The following is a 21,387-nucleotide window of genomic DNA, read 5'->3' as shown; positions in this document are numbered from 1 at the left end:
TTCCAAAATCTGTCTACATATCTGCTCCTCTACCTCCCGCTGGCTGTTGGGAGGCCTGTAGTAAACCCCCAACATCGTGACTGCACCTTTCCTATTCCTGAGCTCCACCCATATTGCCTCACTGCATGACCCCTCCGAGGTGTCCTCCCGCAGTACAGCTGTGATATTCTCCTTTTACATCCCCCTCTATCCCGCCTGAAGCTTCTAAATCCCGGAACATTTAGCTGCCAATCCTGTCCTTCCCTCAACCAGGTCTCTGTACTCGCAACATCATAGTTCCAAGTACTAATCCAAGCTCTAAGTTCATCTGCCTTACCAATTATACTTCTCGCATTGAAACAAATGCACTTCAGACCACCAGTCCCGTTGTGCTCAGCAAAATCTCCCTGCCTGCTCTTCCTCTTAGTCTTACTGGCCTTATTTACTGGTTCCCCCTCATTTATTTCACCTGCTGTCCTACTGCTCTGGTTCCCACCCCCCTGCCACACTAGTTTAAACCCTCCTGAGTGACGCTAGCAAACCTCGCAGCCAGGATATTTGTGCCCCTCCAGTTTAGATGCAACCCATCCTTCTTGTACAGGTCCCACCTGTCCCGGAAGAGATCCCAATGATCCAGATATCTGAAACCCTCCCTCCTGCACCAGCTGTTCAGCCACATGTTTAGCTGCATTATCTTCCTATTTCTAGTGTCACTGGCAGGTGGCACAGGGAGTAATCCCGAGATTACAACCCTAGAGGTCCTGTCTTTCAACTTTCTACCTAACTCCCTAAACTCCCTCTGCAGGACCTTGTCACTCTTCCTGTCTATGTCGTTGGTCCCGATGTGTACCACAACCTCTGGCTGTTCATCCTCCCCCTTCAGAATGCCCCCTGTCCGTTCAGCGACATCCTTGACCCTGGCACCAGGGAGGCAACATACCATCCTGGAGTCTCTTTCACGTCCACAGAAGCGTCTATCTGTGCCCCTGACTATACAGTCCCCGATAACTATTGCTCTTCTGCGCTTTGTCCCTCCCTGCTGAACAACAGTGCCAGCCGTGGTGCCACTACTCTGGCTGCTGCTGTTGTTTTCCCCTGATAGGCCATCCCCCCCAACAGTATCCAAAACGGTATACTTGTTAGAGAGGGGGATAGCCACAGGGGATTCCTGCACTGACTGCCTGCCCCTTCTAGCGGTCACCCATCTATCTGCCTGCACCTTGGGTGTAACCACTTCTCTAAAACTCCTGTCTATGATGCTTTCTGCCACCTGCATGCTCCTAAATGCATCCAGTTGCCGCTCCAACCGATCCATGTGGTCTGTGAGGAGCTGCAACTGGGTACACTTCCTGCAGATGTAGTCGTCCAGAACGCTGGAAGCGTCACGGACCTCCCACATCTCACAGGTGAAGCACTTCACCCCTCTAACTGACATTTCTAGTACTAATTAATAAATTAATTTAAAATAAATAAATACTTATTAGATCCTTATTAGATCAGTTGTACAATGTTTCAGCAGTAACTTACCCTAACAATGAGGAAGTGAAGGTGAATTCACAACAGATGAACAGATACCACTAAAACTTATAGCTCGCATGAATAGGTCCATTTTAATATTGCTAATACAAACTCCCAGTTAGTGTTAACTGGATTGACATTCTCAAAGAATAGAAAACATAGCAAACAATTACCTGGCAAATTGCATTGCATAAGAACTTTTGAGAACCATGTCTTTGAGTTGAGTATAATGCCCAGATTTTTCTGTAATAATAATGGTGAGGCTATCAGCATGCACCATTATTACTGGGTAAATCTGGCAGCTACTTCTGGCATCCACACAGGCACAGTTAAATATGGAAATCCAGAGGTTTCTGTCAAAAATACACTGTTCCTTTATAGGATGCGCTCTTGTAGTCCTCTTTGATAAATTTGGCTATGAAATCAATGCAATGAAATAAATTTGGGGTAATTATCCATTGGTTACGCACTAAAAAGTGTTGACAATTTTAAGCTTGTACATTTAACAGTAAATGAGTTTCTATTGGGGCAATGTGATAATTGTTTCTGAACAACCTCACTGGCTTGAAAAATTAATTTTACAAGTGTGCAGTCTCATTACCTCAGAAGAAAATTAATATTGGAATTTTTAAAAAATCAAATTAAAATAATTGTTTAAAAAACTTTTATCTTTGTCCCATAATACCATCTGTATTTGGTACTCTTTGGGTTGGATTTTGACGAGATTGTCTGGATCCCGACTTTGGGACAATTTCCAGGTCCCAACCCCGTTCAAGGACATTGTGAGAAATGTATTTGAATTTTGAATCGCGGGAGGCAACCTACTAGCGATCAGGGGGTAAGAGCTAGAAGTGGGGGGGAGGGTTGTCCTATTTAAGGGCATCTGTCAGCCTTCAATGTGGATACAGCAAGACAGTGTCATCACTAAGGGAGCAAGCTTTCAGAGCATTAACATGGCAGTCTGTTGTGGATGGACAGCCCCATGGCTCAGCCATGCCTCCCTGGAGGTCATGCTAAAGGCAGTGAGAGCCAGTAGGAAAATTTTATATCTGAAGAGTACCAGTTGTTGGCCTGCCACACAACTAAGCTGGCATGACTGGTGGTCGCTAGAGAGGTCAGCAGTCACAGTGTGGTTTGCAGGACATGGGTCCAGTGCAAGAAGCGCTTCAACAACCTTCTGAAATTTGGCAAGGTGAATAACATGCAAAGCCAAGCTGGCAGCCATGAGGATCTTAAAAAGACTGCACAACTTTGAGCAGGAGGGCCTCAAGGCAGACAGTATATAGGAGCACTGCGGAGATATGTACCCATCGCCACCCCTCACATCAATGTAGGTTTGGGAGGATGGTCATGTAAGCCCGGGAAAAGTGCAAAGCCAGGATCATCACATCTGAATGTGCAACATGATGATCAGATGGGAAATTTAACTGTCGCTGAACTCTTCATCCTCACATTGCAAGAGAAACGATCACACAACACCCACCAGAAGCGTCGTTCAGGGGTTAAGCGGCCAACCTGGCACTACTGACATCCATGCAGGAGGTGGCCCTTGACCTTGGCAGGGTGGCCGCAGTTCACGCAGTTGGCGACGGTAAGATCGGTGTGTGGCGGAGAGACAGTGAAAGTTTATTGAATGATCCATGGATGCGCCTTGGAGCAGCTTCCTACTTTGAAGTTGTATCAAGTAGATCCCATTTGATTCTCTGAGGATTCATCCACAGAAGTCAAGCCACCCTCCACAAGCAAACCTCGGTGGGGCCTCATACAACTTTAGAATGCATGGCACAGGTGAGCATCACATCACATATGAGCAGGAGCAGGTGATGGAGGAAGACGCATCTGTGAGCAGTCCCCATCGGAGAAAGGAGGGCAGCTTCAGCCAGGCTTACTTGGCTGGAGATGCTAAACCTTGGGGCCATATACAATGCAGGTGCTTATGGAGCAGCAATGGTGGATGTGTGGACATCTTCAGATTTACCTGAGGCCGTGCGCAGAAAATGAAGGAGTCCATTCATGACATAAGCACTGCTGTGCCTCAGACATATGACCGAATGAGCTCTTCCATTGAAAGAGTGATCACCCTCATGGAGAGTCTTATGCAGTAGTCTGCCAAATAGCTACAGGACTAGTGGACTGACATGAACAAATCGTATGATGCATTCTGCAGCTTTGACCGTCTGTGGCAGTGATCGTTCATGGATGCACGTACACCCAATAAGGTGCTCTCTGTTTCTGGTAAGTGCAACATGCAGATGGGCCATGAAAGGGCTGAGGCAGGAAAGGATTATGTCGATAGTGCCAATACTCAAGGGACCGCCTGCTCTAAAACTGCCCCTTCTACCTGTCGACTGAGCCACATTCTAAGCCTCATGGCCACATGACCGAGGCTCTCCCTGCACAAATGCAGCTGGCAGAGCCTGTCACAGTGCCCTCATGCACACCGCAATCCTGAGGAAGGACACCATGGGCATTGCAGCTACCAGGACACCCTCTTGAGTAGCCTGACTTCACATCGGCTCCAGCTACTGAGGAGCACCAAGTAGGAGCCTTAGCAAGAAGGCAGAGAAGCGGCAGTAGGATCACTTTGGTTTCACCTGGGTGCAGATCATAAAGCTTCTATTCAATGCATGCACTTTAATGTAATGAAATGGGCTGTGCTTGATACCTCAACTTCCATGTGCTGTTTTTCTTGCTCTCTGACTGAGTACAACTCTTGATCTTCTTGCTCGATAACATCAGCCTCTGTTTCCATATCTACCATATGCGCATTTGAGGACTTCCAGGAACCTTAACTAGCTTTAAGTCTACCATGAATTCAACCTGGTGCATTGCTGCGACTTGGAGCTTCACCGCAACCAGGAGCATTACTGTTTCCTCTACTCCTGCATGCAGTCTGGATATGACTGACTTTCCCACAGGCATAGCACTTTGACAGGAAATGGAGGCATTTAGGTGGTTGGTGGCGATGGTAGCATCTAAATTTCTGACTCTGAGTCTGTGAACCTGGCTGCCTGGTTCCTGCTGAAATCCAGTGGACCTCCCCTGCCGGCTCAGGAAAAGGAATTCCTTGCAATTGGCAACTATCTCTTCCTGCCATTTCCATGGCTCTGGCCTCATTATAGGCCTCCTTCCACATCAGCTTATTGCCTTTACTCAAAAGCTTGGCCTGGATTTTACTGTTCTTTAGACCTGCAACGAACGTGTCTTTAAGGCTCACTCCTAAGTTCACAGCATACCACAGTGACTGGAGAGTTTCTTTAATTCAAGAATATATTCTGCAATCAGTTGGCAACTGCTTCCTTCCATGGAATGCAACTCACAGTGCAATTTCAATCTTAGTCGTGCCATAATATGAGTCCAGAATCTCATTAATTTCAGAATAACCAATACTACTGAGGTCTTGTGGGCAACATTGGCAAAACACCACCTCAAAAGCATCTGACCCCAGCATAGTGAGGAAAACATTCACTTCATCCTCATTCCTTATTTTAAAAGCTTTTAGCCAAATGTGTAACCTTTGTTCGTAATTACACCAGTCCTCTTTGTTAAGGTTGAATTCCCCATTGTCCCAAAATATGTCTTCAGTACCATTCTTTCGATTACATACTGTGCTGACTCACTGAGTTGTACCTGAATACAATATGCAGACACAGCCGGAGCAAACTTTCAAATCACCCAAACTTCATCAAAATCGACTTTGGGAGTTCCAAAAAATGTGTTACAATGTTATTCAGAGCATTATCTCATGAATGAAATGTAAAAAAAAATCATTCCCATCTCATCAACTTCTTTCTGTTGTGTATTCACTGAGAAAGTCTAACATCAGGTCTTACTGTAAGCAGCTATTGTTGAACTTGTTTTAATACCTTCCCAACAGAGAGGACAGCAGAGGCTGTATAGTAGTATAATAAAATGCTCAGCTATTTACATATATCACACTGGGTTTGAAGTTGCTGCTTCAACCCAGATTTTTGCAGTTAGCTTCAGCAAGACACTCTGTGCATGTGCAGAATTTTCCATCATGTGCTGAAAGCATTCCATCAATGAGTGGCAGGCTGAAGCAATTGGAAGGGTATATTTCCTTGCGTGCAAAATTACTTTTAAATTTGTTTGAAGTTTTCCCATTATTTGAAAATAAGATGTGAAATGAATTTTTAAACAGTTTTATTTTACCAACTAATTTGTTTATACCTCAGAGACATCATGAATTAGACAGTTATTTGGATAAACATATAGAGAGGAAGTACTCAGATAAACACAGTCTCTTTCCTCCCTCCAACATAAAGCAAATGAATTGAATTTTGATTGCCATCAATGGTGTTCTGCTGATAGAAAATTTAAACATTCTGATTAGTTTTAGCTATGCTATTTATGTATCTAGGTACAGCATGAGCAAAAACGATCCACTCTCCACTCTGCAGTACCCACTATCTTTCAATCCCCACTGGGCAGCCCAATCTGTTCACTTCCCTCAAGTGCCTACAATCAACATACTCAATTATCCCCTCAATTATCAGTTACCTATTTTTAAAAATTCATTCCCAGGGTGTGGGCAAGTCACTGGCAAGGTGGCATTTATTGTCCACTCCTAGTTGCTCTGAGAAGGTAGTGGTGGGTTTTCAAACACTACAGTAGTACCTAGATACAACAGACCAGCATGCTAGGACAGATAAGAGTCAACAACGTTAGTAGGAGGACTGGAGTCACATACCTAGGCCAGACCGGTCTCCTTCCCTAAAGGTCATTAGTAAACCAGTTGGGTGTTTACAACAATCACACTTTCATGGACACTTTTACCAAGACTAGCTTTTCATTTCCAGATCAGATTTTCATGGTAGAATGTGAACTCATTTTTTGGATTATTCGTCCAGGCGCTGGATTACAAATTCAGGAATATAACCACTACACTATTGTACCTGTGCTCACCACTTCTCCCTACTGCTAAGGAAATATCTGCCTTCTTACAATCTTCCCTCAATTCCCTAAAAAAAATCTTTCTAACTATAATAAATATGTTATTCCCAGCAGAGAGAGAAATATTTAAGCAACTAACACATAAGCAACATGCTCTGATAATAAATAAGTGCAATACTTAAGTAAAGACCATTGTATTTTGCAGAGCTGTGATGATTATGCACAAAATAGTTTTTATATATATAAAAAAAGTCTTTTTACAAGAGTGATACCTGTGCAACACTAGAACAAAATATCTTCCAGTTCCAGAAATGAAAGGTGACTTTAACATCCAAGTTCAAATCTAGTCCAGGTGGAATGAAATTTAATATGCACTGGCTGTTAGTAAGTTTATGTAATCTGCAGTACAGGTTCCAGTGGATATGGGCCCTTAGCACAAAACTGCCCTGGCCCTATGCAGCATTCTCACTCAAAGGGTGGTTTGGGAAATAGGAAAATTGTCACCAGAATGTAAGCAAGGTCATAGCTGTAAAAGGGCATTGACCACCACATCTAAAGCCTAAGCCTCCAGTAACCTTCCTAATTCAGCTGACTTGATACATCACTGGAATTGTCCATGAGAGAAACCTTACAATTTTTGTGATTGGACAATAACCACAACTTGCATGCTAAAAAAGCTTAGCATGTATTTGAATAGCAGTTTATTTTCCTCTTGACTCAATAAATATTCTGTTTTCATAGTGACACTATGGCAAAATACTAGACAAACCATAGGTTATATTACTAACATGCAGTTTCATGTTCTCATTCTTACTATGTTTGCAAAGCTTTGTTTAAATCCACTCAGACATTGTTCTTTAATCATTCAATAATACTTACTAAAAATAGTTGATCTGGAACTCTAATTACTAATTTTCTTGGCTGACCTCATCCTCTTGCAGGCATCTGTCAAATCACCTGTATTGCATGGTATTGTACTACATGACAATGTCTACATTAAGTAGAACTGAATGATTTAACACACTTTCTGCCCATCAGAATTCAAGAACATTACATTCAGTTATATGCCACAGGTAATCATAAGCAAATTTAAGTGAAATATTTGAGCAATACATTGATCTAATTGGCTGAAGTGATATATATTCATTTAAAAAAAGGTAATTGGTATGGAAAGTTCTTAACTGTGATTCATTGGATTTATTTATAGGTAGAGGAAAGAAAAATGTGCCTCGACAGTTCCTTCAAATACCATCAGGTAAAAATTGCCATTTATAATGCATCATGTAAAAAGGTACAACATAAATTGCAAAAAATATTTTAACTTAATCAGAAAATCATCCAATTAAGTTTTGCCATCCAAGAATCAATCTATGTCATAAAAGCAAAATACTGCAGACGCTGGAAATCTGAAATAAAAACAAGAAATGCTGGAACCACTCAGCAGGTCTGGCAGCATCTGTGGAAAGAGAAGCAGAGTTAACGTTTCGGGTCAGTGACACTTCTTCGGAACTAGCAAATATTAGAAATGTCAAAGGTTATAAGCAAGTGAGGCGGGGGGTGGGGCAAGAGATAACAAAGGAGAAGGCGTAGATTGGACAAGGCCACATAGCTGACCAAAAGGTCATGGAGCAAAGACAAACAATATGTTAATGGTGTGTTGAAAGACAAAGCATTAGTACAGATAAGGTGTTAGATGCCTCTGTCAGATGCCTCAGCTTTGCATAAAATTACCCATCCCAGCCTGGTGAGTTCCATTGGCAACGCACACGGACCTGTCTCTGACCCATTTGAACTGTTAGTACATTTTTCCCTCATTAAGCCCACCACCCCCTTCCCCAAACTAGTTCCCACTGCTATCTCTCATTCCCCACCAATATACAGTTGGCAAATACAATAAAAATGCATTTAGAATTTTTTTTAAAACTTCTTCAAATCGACAGCATCTCCACCCCCTCCTGTTATGGTTTGTACCTCTCAAACCCTATCCTATATTGAACATCCATACAGTGCTCAACATTTCTGCTAAACCCCTTTGACGACACCACTCCCCATATCTCCATGACACCCTTCCTATTCTCCCATATAACATCCCGCTGAGTCCTACCACAATCTGGTACTCCCTTTCCTGTCCAGCTGGATCCAAAGGAGTGACGTCTGATGCCTAGTAGACAAGGCAACCTCCTCCAAGTTCCCCTCCAAGTTACACATCATCCTGATGTGGAAATATATCTCCCTTCCTTCATAGTCATTGGGTCAAAATCCTGGAACTCCCTACCTAACAGCACTGTAGGGGTAGCTACACCACATGGACTGCCAGAGTTCAAGAAGGCAACTCATCACCACCTCCTTAAGGGCAATTAGGGATGGGCAAGAAATGTTGCCCCTGCCAGTGATGCCCACATCTCATGAACAAGTTAAAAACAATCCGTCTCCTAGTTCTCCCTGACCCTCACACCAAACCCAATACTACAACATCACAGTGTTGTGCTTTCTTTTATTCATACCTATTCTCCTCAAAATATTTTATTCCAATAAATTTCTGACAAAACAAAGTAATGCACTTTATGGTCAGTGGTTTTAACTCTATTTTGCTCAATTGCCTATTTCTTTGTGATGGTGCAATGAATGTTAGTGGCATAAGGGACCACAGAATATCATAACTCTGAAATTAATATATTGATCAGTTTGTTAGAAAGTAAAAATATACTTTGTATACTATGTATATTTAAACAAAAAATCAGCTTGGCATAGATAATTAGATTAGAAGACAAGATTAATGAGACAATTAAAGAATCTAAGGAAAGTAAGGATCAGTCTTCCAGGAGTGTTATGTATGAAAGTTTCCTATTGAACCAGGTACAAAAAGGCTTGACTAATATTGAAAAGAATCAGATACCCAACTTTGTGCATGATAGACACCTAGGAAAATTATTTAACCAGACCAAGGTGTATTACTAGGAAACATGTGTTGGCTTATTATGCTAAATTGCCTTATACAATTGGGAAGGGTAATAATCATTTAGCCTCCAAAAACATCCTAATACCTGTGGTCATGTAGCTATCCCAGTTACAAAGAACAAATAAGTAGGAAGTGTTCAAGGTTGAATCAATAGGATTCATGGAAGGAAAGGTACATAAACAATATGAAGTTCATCCACACAACTTGATAAAACAAGGTGTCACCTGGAAGGATCCTAATCTAGATTGTTGCACTAAGAACAATGGATCCTGGATGTGTAGGTTTGATGGTCTGGAGCCAGGAATACAACCATGCAGTTTCACCATAGATAATCATCTACTCGCACCATTCAAATGCAGAGATGGGGTGACAATCATACTTGGAGCAGTTATTTAGGTCAGGGACAGCATTGTGTGACCACCTCTGCTATTCAATATACCCATGGGTTAGATGTCTGTCAGGTCACATAGCCAACCTTTTGTTTTAAGCCCTATAAAATGACTCAAGTAGGAAATGCCCATATAATTCCTGTAAGAACTCAATGTAACCCAAGTACAAGTGATTATTGCCCTACAGCAAAAAGCCCTAGAAGCTGTGGTGAAATATGGACACCTGATTCCACCTCTGTCTCTTACTTTAAGGTCCATCATTGAAAGAAGTAGTACTTCCCAAAAACATCTAGTTAAGGTGCAACAAAATAATGCTTGAATTCAAAAAGGAGTAAACAAATTAGGGGACCACCAATGGTCAGAAGTAGTCTATAAATGTTAGTCAACATCCTTGGGCAAGAATAACGTCAGTGGCCTTAGGGATTGCACAGTGCCTGGTCCTGATAGCCCGAATTGCAATGCTGTGTTATCTAAGATGCTTGATGTGTTAAATGAACCGTTGAATCAATAATCTAGAGTTGGCATGGTTAATAGAAGGTCGAAAATGAGAGGTCAAATGAAGTTTCTCTAAAGGGAATCTGTTACAAATTAGAAATATGCCTATGTGTGTTTTATGACCCAGGTGGAGGAGTGCACTGTCTTTTCTAGTTTCACTTCTCCACAGGTCACAACATTTATTTAAATGTTTGCCCAGTTACCGATACAGTCAATCATAAGACTCTACTCTTTATCCCAGAATAAAATACACCAACCAGGTTTCTTTAATAAACAACAAAATTATCAGTTTATTATAAAACAAGACATAACCAGTAACGAAGCAAAGCATTAACACACAGAGTGAAATATGAACATTTACTTTTACCTTAGCCGCTCACACACACACAAACAAGATTTTCTCTTTAGAGTTCTGTTACACAAAACAGACAAAAAAGAAGATTTTGGCCAAATACTTGTTAATTCTTGAAGAAAAAAGAGAATATTTGGAAAAATGTCAGTTGTCCCTTTTTGGTTTGACGTCTCAAATAAACGTAGACGGCTGTCACTGGGATCTTTCTAGAACAGTCCTTTTCAGGTGACATTGAAGATCAGTTTGGCAGGTTTTCCAGGAGAAAGGCAACAGGGGTTTCTGGCAGGACGTTCAGGAGAAATGCAGCATCAGTTTCTCTATTTCTTACACTTGATTCTCAGGAAGTTCTCAAAGACATGGAAGAGGGTGCTGATGGTGACTGCTCTCTTGGCTGGTTTTCTCCAACTGCCTTCAAAATATTTCACATTCCAACACACTGTCCAAAGTGAAAGCAAAAACAATATCTCAAGAGTTAAGCCTCCTGACCTCTATAAATCTTGACCTTTCACTTCTCTGTAAACATCTCCCCCAAGTCCAAAAGCTCCTGCTGGGTATTTATCTGAAGACAGGTGACTTCCAGTACATATTGTTCTCAAACAAGATCTCTTGTTGTCCTTTCAATGACCCAGGTGAAAAAAATCCATGGAATCCTTTTTAGTTTTCCAAAATAAAACAATGTCCATAATTCTAAAATACATGAGTCCTCAATAAAAATACTTAACAAAAATATAGAAGCACCATCATAACATGTGTGCATGTGTATATAATACAGCTTAGAATAGGTAGAGAGTTAGATTAAAGTTGTACATTTTTGTTTTACTGGAAATTACTTAAGTTTTGTTTAACTAGGGATGAGGGATGAGTAAGGAAAACAGGCCTTGGTATGATGCAAGGGCATGATTGGTTAAGAGCATAAATTTTGTGCAAGGGTTGTAGGGACCTCTGAATGGTGGAAGAAACACAAGGGTGGGCTTTTACTCCATTGTTTAGAAAAAGAACTTGACATACCATGGGACATATTATATTAAGGGGAACTTTTGTAGGACAGTGAGGTCTTGACAACAATGAACCCTAGCTCTACCCCTGAGAAAGGGTATAAATGAAAAGTTTGTGAAATGTTCCAGTGCAATAGGTGATGGATTGGAGGACTATTGAGAGTGGATCCATACTGACTTCAGTGTAACACTCGGGTAATTCAAGGAAAACTTTGAGAAAAAGAAAGGCACTGAGAAGAGAAGAAAAGTTCATCTATGCCAGCCATCCACCCCATTTCTTATGCACGCAACTCTCTACTTTCTCTCCTTGCAGAAGAGAGTGCAGAACTCCAGGGAGAGGCAGAGAACTGGTGGCAGGGGGGTTTCACAGACAGCCAAATGCATGCCCACTTGTTCCACTAGGAGGAAGCTCTTTTTCCAGGAGGCTGCAGATATCAGCAACAACCTGCTGTTAAAGTCTGAGCCTCCTAAGATACTACTGTTTACACATGCCAAGAAAGCTGATCTACTGCATGTAACCTCTGTGTTGGGGCTCTCGCCTCCTTCCAGCTGGATCTCTGAGTCCATCCCCTTAGCCCTGTAGAGTGAAATGTGCCTGAGGAGAAGGCAGTTATTGTTGCTGGTGTTGCTGCTCCTCTCGTTCCTCATCAGAGGTCCAAGGTAGAGCTGCATAAGCTGCTCCCGTGCTGCAGGAAAGCTGACAGCAGGCAAGCACAGCTCAAGTTGAGTGAAGTCCAAGAGAGGTGAAATGACTTCCAAAGAAGTTGAAAAACACCTGTCAAGCAGTGAAAGCACACTCTCAGAAAAAATGCTGTGAGCACCAGCCTCTCACCTCTGCAGGGCTACAGCTATTGAGTTTCACTCTTTAAGGCTTCCTAGCTTGTTAGTTTAACTAATAAAGCACTGTGCTCTAACCTGGTTGACCTGGCGAGTTCCACACAGCTTGGGAAACCCATACGCTGGCTGTTAAAGCTGGCTGTTAACCAGCATTCTGGTTAAAATCCTCAGTTAATTGGGGATTTAAATATTCAATTACTTACCTGACATGCTCCATGTGGGGCCTTCCAATTCATCTGCAAATATGCCCGAGTTAAACCCGGAAATAGGCAGGATCATTTCGCGTTTCTGACCCAGCGCCACAATTCAGGGCTTTAACCTCCCCAATTGCACCCCCACCACCACCCCCTCCACCCCCCACCCCGCTTCCCAGCAGTTGAAATTCAGTCCAATGTGTTAGTACTTCATTGGCTGTAAAGTGCCTTGGGACATCATGAGAACACAAGAAATAGGAACAGCAGTAGACCATATGGCCCATCAATCTTGTTCTGCTATTCAATACAATCATGGCTGATCTTAGGTTTCAACTCCACTTTCCCACCCACTTGCCATATCCCTTGATTCCCTGAGACCAAAAATCAATCTATTAAATGTATTCAATGATGGAGCATCCACAACGCTCTGGGATAGAGAATTCCAAAGATTCACAACCCTTTGAGTGAAGTAATTTCTCTCATCTCAATCCTAAATGATCAGCCGCTTATCCTGAGACTGTGCCCCCGTGTTTTAGATTCCTCGACCAACAGATACAATCCCTCAGTGTCTACCCTATAAAGTCCCTTCAGAATCTTGTATGCTCCAATGAGATTGCCTCTCATTCTTCTAAACTCCAGAGAATATAGGCCCAATTTATTCAGCCTCTCATCATAGGACAACTCCTTATCCCAGGGAAAAATTAACTGAGCCTTCGCTGTACCACCTCCAATGCAAGTATATCCTTTCTTAAATGTGGAGACCAAAACTGCACACAGTACTCCAGATGTGGTCTCACCAAAACCCTGTACGATTTTAGCAAGACCCCTTTTTTCCTGTACCCCAATCCCCTTGCAATAAATGCCAACATGCCATTTGCCTTCCTAACTGCTTACTGTACCTGCATGCTAACTTTCTGTGTCCCCTGTACAAGCACACCAAAGTCTCTACAAACATCAACACTTATACGTTTCACACCTTTTAAAAAATATTCTGCTTTTCTATTCTTATGACCAAAGTGAATAACTTCACACCTCCCTACATTACACTCCATCTGCCATCTTGTTCCCCCCTCACTTAACCTGTTGATATCTCTTTGCAGTCTCTTTGTGTCCTCTCCCAGCTTACCTTTCTGCCTACTTTTGTATCATCAGCAAACTTAGATACATTACTGTCTGTGTCTTCATCTAAGTCATTGATACAGATTATAAATAGCTGAGGCCTCAGCACTGATTCTTGCAGCACTCCACTATTTACTGCCACTATTTACATAAATGCCCCATTTATGTCCACTCTTTGCTTCTTGTCCATTAACCTATCCTCTATCCATGCTAATAAATTACCCCCAAGTCCATGAGCCCTTATCTTGCCTATTAACCTTTTGTGTGACACCTTATCAAATGCCTTTTGGAAATCCAGGTATACTATATCTAGTAATTTGGTAGTATGGAACTTGAGTATTGCTGAAAACAGAGACATTTTGTTGAATCTTTTCATCTTGCACTCATCAGGACAATTGGCAAGAATACCAATGTAAGGGAAGCAACAAATTTATACTGCATGAGAAGAGACTGCTGATTGATTGGAAAGTAGACTCTGATTGGCAGAGGCATTGCCATGGAGAATGCACCATTTTATGGTGACTGACAGTTAACTGCCAAGCTTTGTTTGAAATTTAAACTAGGCAGCTTGATTCTGATTGGTCAAGGCATTGCCCTGAGGAATGAACCAGCAAATGGCTGTCACTTATTTTGTTTAGCTGAAAGAGGCGCAATGTGTGTACATGTTCTTTCTGTCTGCAAAAAACAGGGCCCTCTGCATTAATGTATGTAGCTTCCAGTATACACAAACATGCCACACTGCGAGCCTGACTGACAATCTTAAATTGGTTGTCAGTGTAATTCTTAGCACACTGAGGATTATTTAGCAAATGTTGACCAATCGCGGAATCACATCTAATGTTGAACACTGTGTTTTTAGTTTTGCAAGCACAGGCTGGTTGGATATGGTCTGTACCTTGCCCATTGCAAACAGCGAAAGGGACATGTTGTTTGATTCGATCCGCCAGTCTTTGGGATGTACAGCCTATATATGTATCATCACACTGTCATTGAAATTCATATATCACATTACTCATTTATGTGATAGGCAGAACATCTTTTGACTTGACGGCAGCATCCTGTTAGTGGCGAACAGCACACATATTGCTACTGCAGCGACAAAATGTCTCTGTTTTCAGCTATACCTATATCTACTGGTTTCCCTTTATCTACCCCACCAGTTTACATCCTCTAATAAATTTGTCAAACAGGATTTCCCTTTAGTAAAACCATGTTGACTTGTTCTAATCATACTGTGCTTTTCTAAGTGCATAGTTAAGACTTCCTTAATAATAGATTCCAGCATTTTGTCAATAACTGATGTTTGGCTAACTGGTCTGTAGTTCCCTGTTTTCTCTCTCCCTCCTGTCTGGAAAAGCGGTGGTAACATTTTCCAACTTCCAATCTGATGGGACAATTCCTGAATGTAAGGAATTTAGGAAATCATAGCTAGCACATCCACTATATCTGCAGCTATCTCTTTAGAACCATAGGGTGTAAGCCATCAGGTACCAGGGATTTGTCAGATTTTAGTTCCTAAGGTTTCTCCAATATTTTTTCTCTGCTGATATTAATTTCCTCACTCTTACTAGCCCCTAAGTTACCTTCTATTTCTGGTATGAAACTTGTGTCTTCTACTGTGAAGACAGACATAAAGCATTCATTCAATGCCTCTGCTGTTTCGTCATTCACCACAACAATTTCTCCTGTCTCTGCTTCAAAGGGACCAATGTTTATGTTAGCTACTCTCTTCCTTTTGATATACCTAAAAAAGCTCTTACAATCTGTTTTTATATTACTGGCTAGTTTTACTCTCATTCTATTTTTTCCCTTTTTTATCAACTTTTTGGTGGCCCTTTGCTGGTTTCTAAAATACTCCTGATTCTCAAACTTGCTACTATTTTTTGCAACATTGTAAGCCTCTTCTTTTAATTAATATTATCTTAACTTCCTGGGTCTACCTTGCTGAGTTTCTGCTTTTCAATACAATGTATTTTTGTTGAACATTTTGAATTGTTTCTTTAAAGGTTTTCCACTGTTTATTTACCGCCATACCTTTTCGTCTATTTACCCAATCTATCTTAGCCAGTTCTCGCCTCATGCCTATGTAATTGGTTTAAGATTCTTGCTTGTGATTGGAATACATCATTTTCAAACTTAACATGGAATTCAATGGTATTATGATCATTATTTCCCAGTGGATCTTTTACAATGGCAGTACTAATTAACCCTGCTTCATTACACAATACTAGATGTAAGATAACTATCTAAGATAGCTTTATCCTTAGTCAGTTTCATAACATATTGCTCCAAAAAACTGTCCCGAAAACTTTCTACAAACTTCTCTTGCCAATTTCATTGTCCCAGTCTATATGAAGATTAAAGACCCCACAATTATTACATTGCCTTTGTTATAAGCTCCAATAATTTCTTGTTTAATGATCTGTCCAACAGTATAACTACTGTTAGCGGCCCGATAAACTACACCCACCAATGTTTTCTGATTATTGTTATTCCTAATTTCCACCCATACTGATTCTACTTCATGATCTTCTGAGACCAAATCCTTTCTCACTAATGTCCTTATGTCATCCTTTACTATCAGGGCTGCCTCTCCTCCTTTGCCATCCTGTCTGTCTTTCCAAAATATTGTGTACTCTGGAATATTTATTTCCCAAACTGGATCACCTTGTAACCATGTCTCTGAAATGGCGAGTAGATCTAAATTACTTACCTCTATTTGTGCCACTAGTTCATCTATCTTATTGCAGATGCTTCGCACAAGCAAAGGAAGAACCTTTAATTTCATTTATCTACTTCTATTCCCTGCAATGACTTTATTCGCTGCTATGCAATTTTTGTTAAACTCTGTCCCTTCCTGTTCCCTGCTACTTGTCTTTACCCACAATGCTATACTGTTCCGATGCCTCAACCTTTCTCTTTGGATTTCTAAATCTCCCCTCACCCGAACGCTCCACACATTCCCCACCCCATTAGTTCACAACCTCTGGCCTTATCTGTTGGCCGCACTCTTAAGTTTGTATACTCTATCCCTTCCTGTCACACCTTGATTATCATTACCCTTATTGCTATCTTGCTTTCTCCTCTGTCTTTAAATGATCACATCTTCCCTCATTTGATCCCTCACCCCCACTATTTAGTTTAAAGCCCTCCCTACTGCCTTAGTTATACGACTCGCCAGAACATTGGTCCCTTCAGGTGAAGACAGTCCCAATGGTACAGCTCCCACTTTCCCCAGTACTGATGCCAATGCCCCATGAATTGAAACCCATTTCTCCCACACCAATCTTTGAGCCATGCATTTAAATATAATCTTATTCACCCTACACCAATTTGTTAATGCCTCAGGTAATAATCCAGAGATTATTACCTTTGAGGTCTGCTTTTTAATTTAGTCCCTAGCTGCTCATAGTCCCTATGCAGAACCTCTATCCTAGCCCTATCTATGTTGTTGGTACCCACATGGACCATGACAACTGAATCCTCCCCCTCCCACTGCAAGTTCCTCTCCAGCCCTAAGCAGATGTCCTGAAGCCTTCTGGACTCTTGCTCTTGGCCGCAGAGAACTGTGTCTATCCCTCTGACTATACTGTCCCCCACTACCACTATATTCTTTTTACTCCCCCAGCTTGAATGGTTTCCTGTGCCATGGTGCCACAATCAGTTTGCTCATCCACCCTGCAGCTCTCGCTCTCATCCATACAAGCTGAAAGAACCTCAAACCTGTTGGACAATTGCAAGGGCTGAGGCTCCTCCACTTCTGCCTTTCGATCCCACCTGCCTCACTCGCAGTCACAACCTCCTGTCCCTGACCACTGACCAAATCTGAAGACCCTATCCTAAGGGGTGTGATTGCCTGCTGGAACAAAGTTTCCAGGTAACTTTCCTCCTCATTGATGCATCGTAGTGTCTATGGCTCGGCCTCCAACTCATTGACTCTGAGCTGAAGTTCCTTGAGTCACAGACACTTACTGCTGACGTGTTTGCCGTGGATCAGACTGGTGTTCACCAGCTCACACATACCGCAGCCGCAACACATCACCTGCCCTGCCATCTTTATTATATGTTAATTTATTTTCCTTAATTAATTTATAATTAATAAACTGCACTAATACTAAACGCCACTACTAATAAGTTTTACTACTGATGGTAAATCTTATGACTACTAATAAAACCTGAGTCTCAGAAGATTCTTATACTTATGATTCCAATTAATGATATACTAACCCCAATTAAAGTGTTTTAGTTAGATAAGAGAAAAAGAAAAAATGTTCACCAACCAATCACTTACCTTTTTTTGGTGGAACATTACACGTCAATTCCTCTTTCCCCTTTTGCACCAAATCTTTGCACTGAATTACCATGTGAACTAAATTCCCATCTTCACACTCTAACTACATCTCACTCAGGCGAAGTTTCCACTCTGTGCACTGCTTATTGAGGTTGCGAAAGTCACTATATAAATGCATGTCTTGTCTTGTCTTCTCCAAACAAAATTTATTACACACACACACCTTTTCTTGTGAATAGTTTCTGGACATATCAATTTCAGCACAGGTCCAGAGAAAAAATATATCTAAATCCGATGTTTTTCCTCTTCCTTTTTTAACATTTTTGAAAAGCTCTTTTATGTCTCAGTGACTAAATTCACTATTGCTCGCAAGATCAGAAAAGACGCCGAGTGCAATTTTCCCAGGCAAGGGAGGAGAGTTTGGGTGGCCGTGGGGAGTTAAATCCCTTAAAAGTGATGTTGGGTGTGGAACTTGACATCATCCTGCCCTCTTCTGAATTTCACTGGGACGGGTTTCAAGGTAAGCAGGGAACCCCTTTGGTTGGAAAGCCAATGAAGAACTGTTTTAGCCCTCAAATCTGAATTTAACTACCAGGTTACCTGTTTCCCAAACTGTCAGCAACTCACCAGGGTCACCAACGGGAACAGCTTCTTCAGTGAAACTAAAACTGGGGCACTTCCCTACTGCCAGCCTTCACCATGGCATGGGAGCAGCATATGCAGCTCCACCTTGCACCTCTGATGAGGGAGAAGTAACACAACTACCAACACCACCAGCAGCAGCACCAGCTTCCTTCTCCTCAGCCACATGCCCCTCCACATGGTCTATAGGCAGATGATCAGCTCTTTCAATATGTCTGAACCTCAGGAGGCTCAGGCTTTCATGGCAGGTCGCTGCTGCCATCTGCATCCTCCTGGAACAAGGCCTCCTTCCCAGTGGAGCAGGTGGGCACACATTGCCAGTGGCCAATAAGGTGCCTGTCACTAGAGGGCCACCACTCCACACTTCCCCTCTCCCAGTTTCTGCCTCTGCCAGGAGAAAAAGCAGAGAAGTTTGTGTTCGTAATGGTTTGTGTGGAGAGGAGGGGAAGGGCATCATTTTTGGAGGGTGAATGTGAGGCATGGGTGCAAGAGGGCAGTAGAATGAGGGCGAGGGTGAGTATAGGTTGCTCAGATGGAAACGTAAGGTGCCTGCAGAGAGGAATGAATGAAGCTGCAAGGTGTGCTGTTCTGAGGAGTGCTGTGCAGGAGAATGCCGGGAAAGTGAGCGTGGGGCCACTCACCTGTCATACCTTCCTGAGGTAAGTGCAAAATACTGTGGATGTTGGAACTCTGAAATGAGAACAGAAAATGCCAGAAATACTCAGCAGGTCTGGCAGCATCTGTGTAGAGAGAAACAGAGTTAACGTTTCAGGTCTGTGACCCTTCATCAGAACTGGCAAAAGTTAGAAATGTAACAGTCTTTGAGCAAGTGAAAGGGTGGGGGGGGAAGAAGAACAAATGACTGTGATAGGATGGAGGAGAGAGAAATTAAAGACAGAGATGTCATGGAGCAGAATGCAAATAGTTGTAGCGAAAGACAAAGCATGAGTCCAGAGAGAGTGCTAAAGGCAAGATAATGAATAGCTCTGTACGAAAGCAAAAACATGAAAAATAAGATTAAAATTAACACATGATTCAAAATAAATAATTAAAAAATAAAATATATGAAAATAAACATGAAATAAAATAAAAATAATAAAACAAAAAATAATGGGCCTCATGGTCTGCAATAATTAAACTCAATATTGAGTCCAGAAGGCCGTAGAGTGCCTAATCGGAAGATGAGGTGCTGTTCCTTGAGCTTGCGTCGATGTCCACTGGAAAACTGCAGCAGGCCAAGGACAGAAACGTGCGCATGAGAACAAGGTGGTGAATTAAAATGGCAAGCAGCCCGGAAGCTCAGGATTATGCTTGCGGACCAAGAGGAGGTGTTCTGCAAAGCGGTCACCCAATCTGCATTTGGTCTCCCCAATGTAGAGCAGACAGCACTGAGCAACGAATACAGTATAGTAAATTGAAAGAAATGCAAGTAAATCGCTGCTTCACCTGGAAGTACTGTTTTGGGCCTCGGATAGTGAGGAGAAAGGAGGTAATTATTATTTTACATATTTTTTCTTTTTAAATTATTTTTTAACCGTGTGCTATTCTTAAACTTATTTTTCATGTTTTTGCTTTCGTACAGAGCTGTCATTATTCTGCCATTAGCATTCTCTCTTGTCTTTGTCTTTTGCTACAACTATTTAGTACTCCATTTGTATTCTGTTCATGACATCTCTGTCATTTAATCTCTCCCCCCTCCTTTCCTATCACAGTCCTTTGTTCTTGTTCTTCTTCTCCCCCTCCCCCTTTCACTTGCTCAAAGACTGTTACATTTCTAACTTTTGCCAGTTCTGAAGGGTCACAGCCCTGAAACATTAACTCTGTTTCTCTCTACACAGATGCTGCCAAACCTGCTGAGTATTTCTGGCACTTTCTGTTCTGATATCCTCCTGAGGTCCTGGATTCTCTTAGTGCGCTGTCTCCAGGGTGGAAAGACCACACTCCTGCTGCTGACCTCCTCGTCACTTCCATCCATGCCTGTTTGGTTGGAGTGGCTGTCCTCATGCTCCTGACCTTGGGGCAGCTCAGCTCACTGCAGTCCTTCAGATCCCACAGCAGGACTTCCAGGTAAGAGTGAGACATCTGGGGAGCAGCCTTCCCAGGACTCCTTTCCATTCCTGTGGTTGTGGCAGCCTCAAAATTCCAAACGTTCTGAGCCATTCTAACTGATGTCATGGTCTGTTTAATTAGAAATCCTTCCTTTCACAGACCCATCAGGTCATCATCCCCACCCCCCATGATTGGTTGGGGAATCTGGAGGTGGGATGGTAATGCTGTGGCTCGGTGAAAGATCACAGAATCACCGAATCACAGAATCGTTACAGTGCAGAAGGTGGCCATTCGGCCCATCCTGTCTGCACTGGCTCTCTGAAAGACCAATTCCCTCAGTTCCATTCCCCTGCCTTCTCCCCATAAACCTGCACATTCTTCCTTTTCATATAACTGTCACGGAACTGTTTCTTCTCCTCTGTTTAAAACAGTATGCCTTTCAGACTGTTTAAAAACAGTGTGCCTTTAAGACTGAGCACAGTGTGCCAGCAGCTGCACCTGTTTCCTAGGCCACAGCAGGAGAGACAGAAGGTAATATGGTGTACTCTAACTTTTAACTGTGGATAAAGACAGATTTCAACTGGATTTGGACTAGAGTCCAGCGAAGCACGCTCTGAAGGAAGAAGCTGTCTATTTCTCTTAGTAGAAAAACTA

Source organism: Heterodontus francisci, chromosome 7 (assembly GCF_036365525.1).
Source record: "Heterodontus francisci isolate sHetFra1 chromosome 7, sHetFra1.hap1, whole genome shotgun sequence".
NCBI classification, from domain to species: domain Eukaryota; kingdom Metazoa; phylum Chordata; class Chondrichthyes; order Heterodontiformes; family Heterodontidae; genus Heterodontus; species Heterodontus francisci.
The sequence above is the reverse complement of the archived record's forward strand: the minus strand, read 5'-3'. Positions refer to the sequence as shown.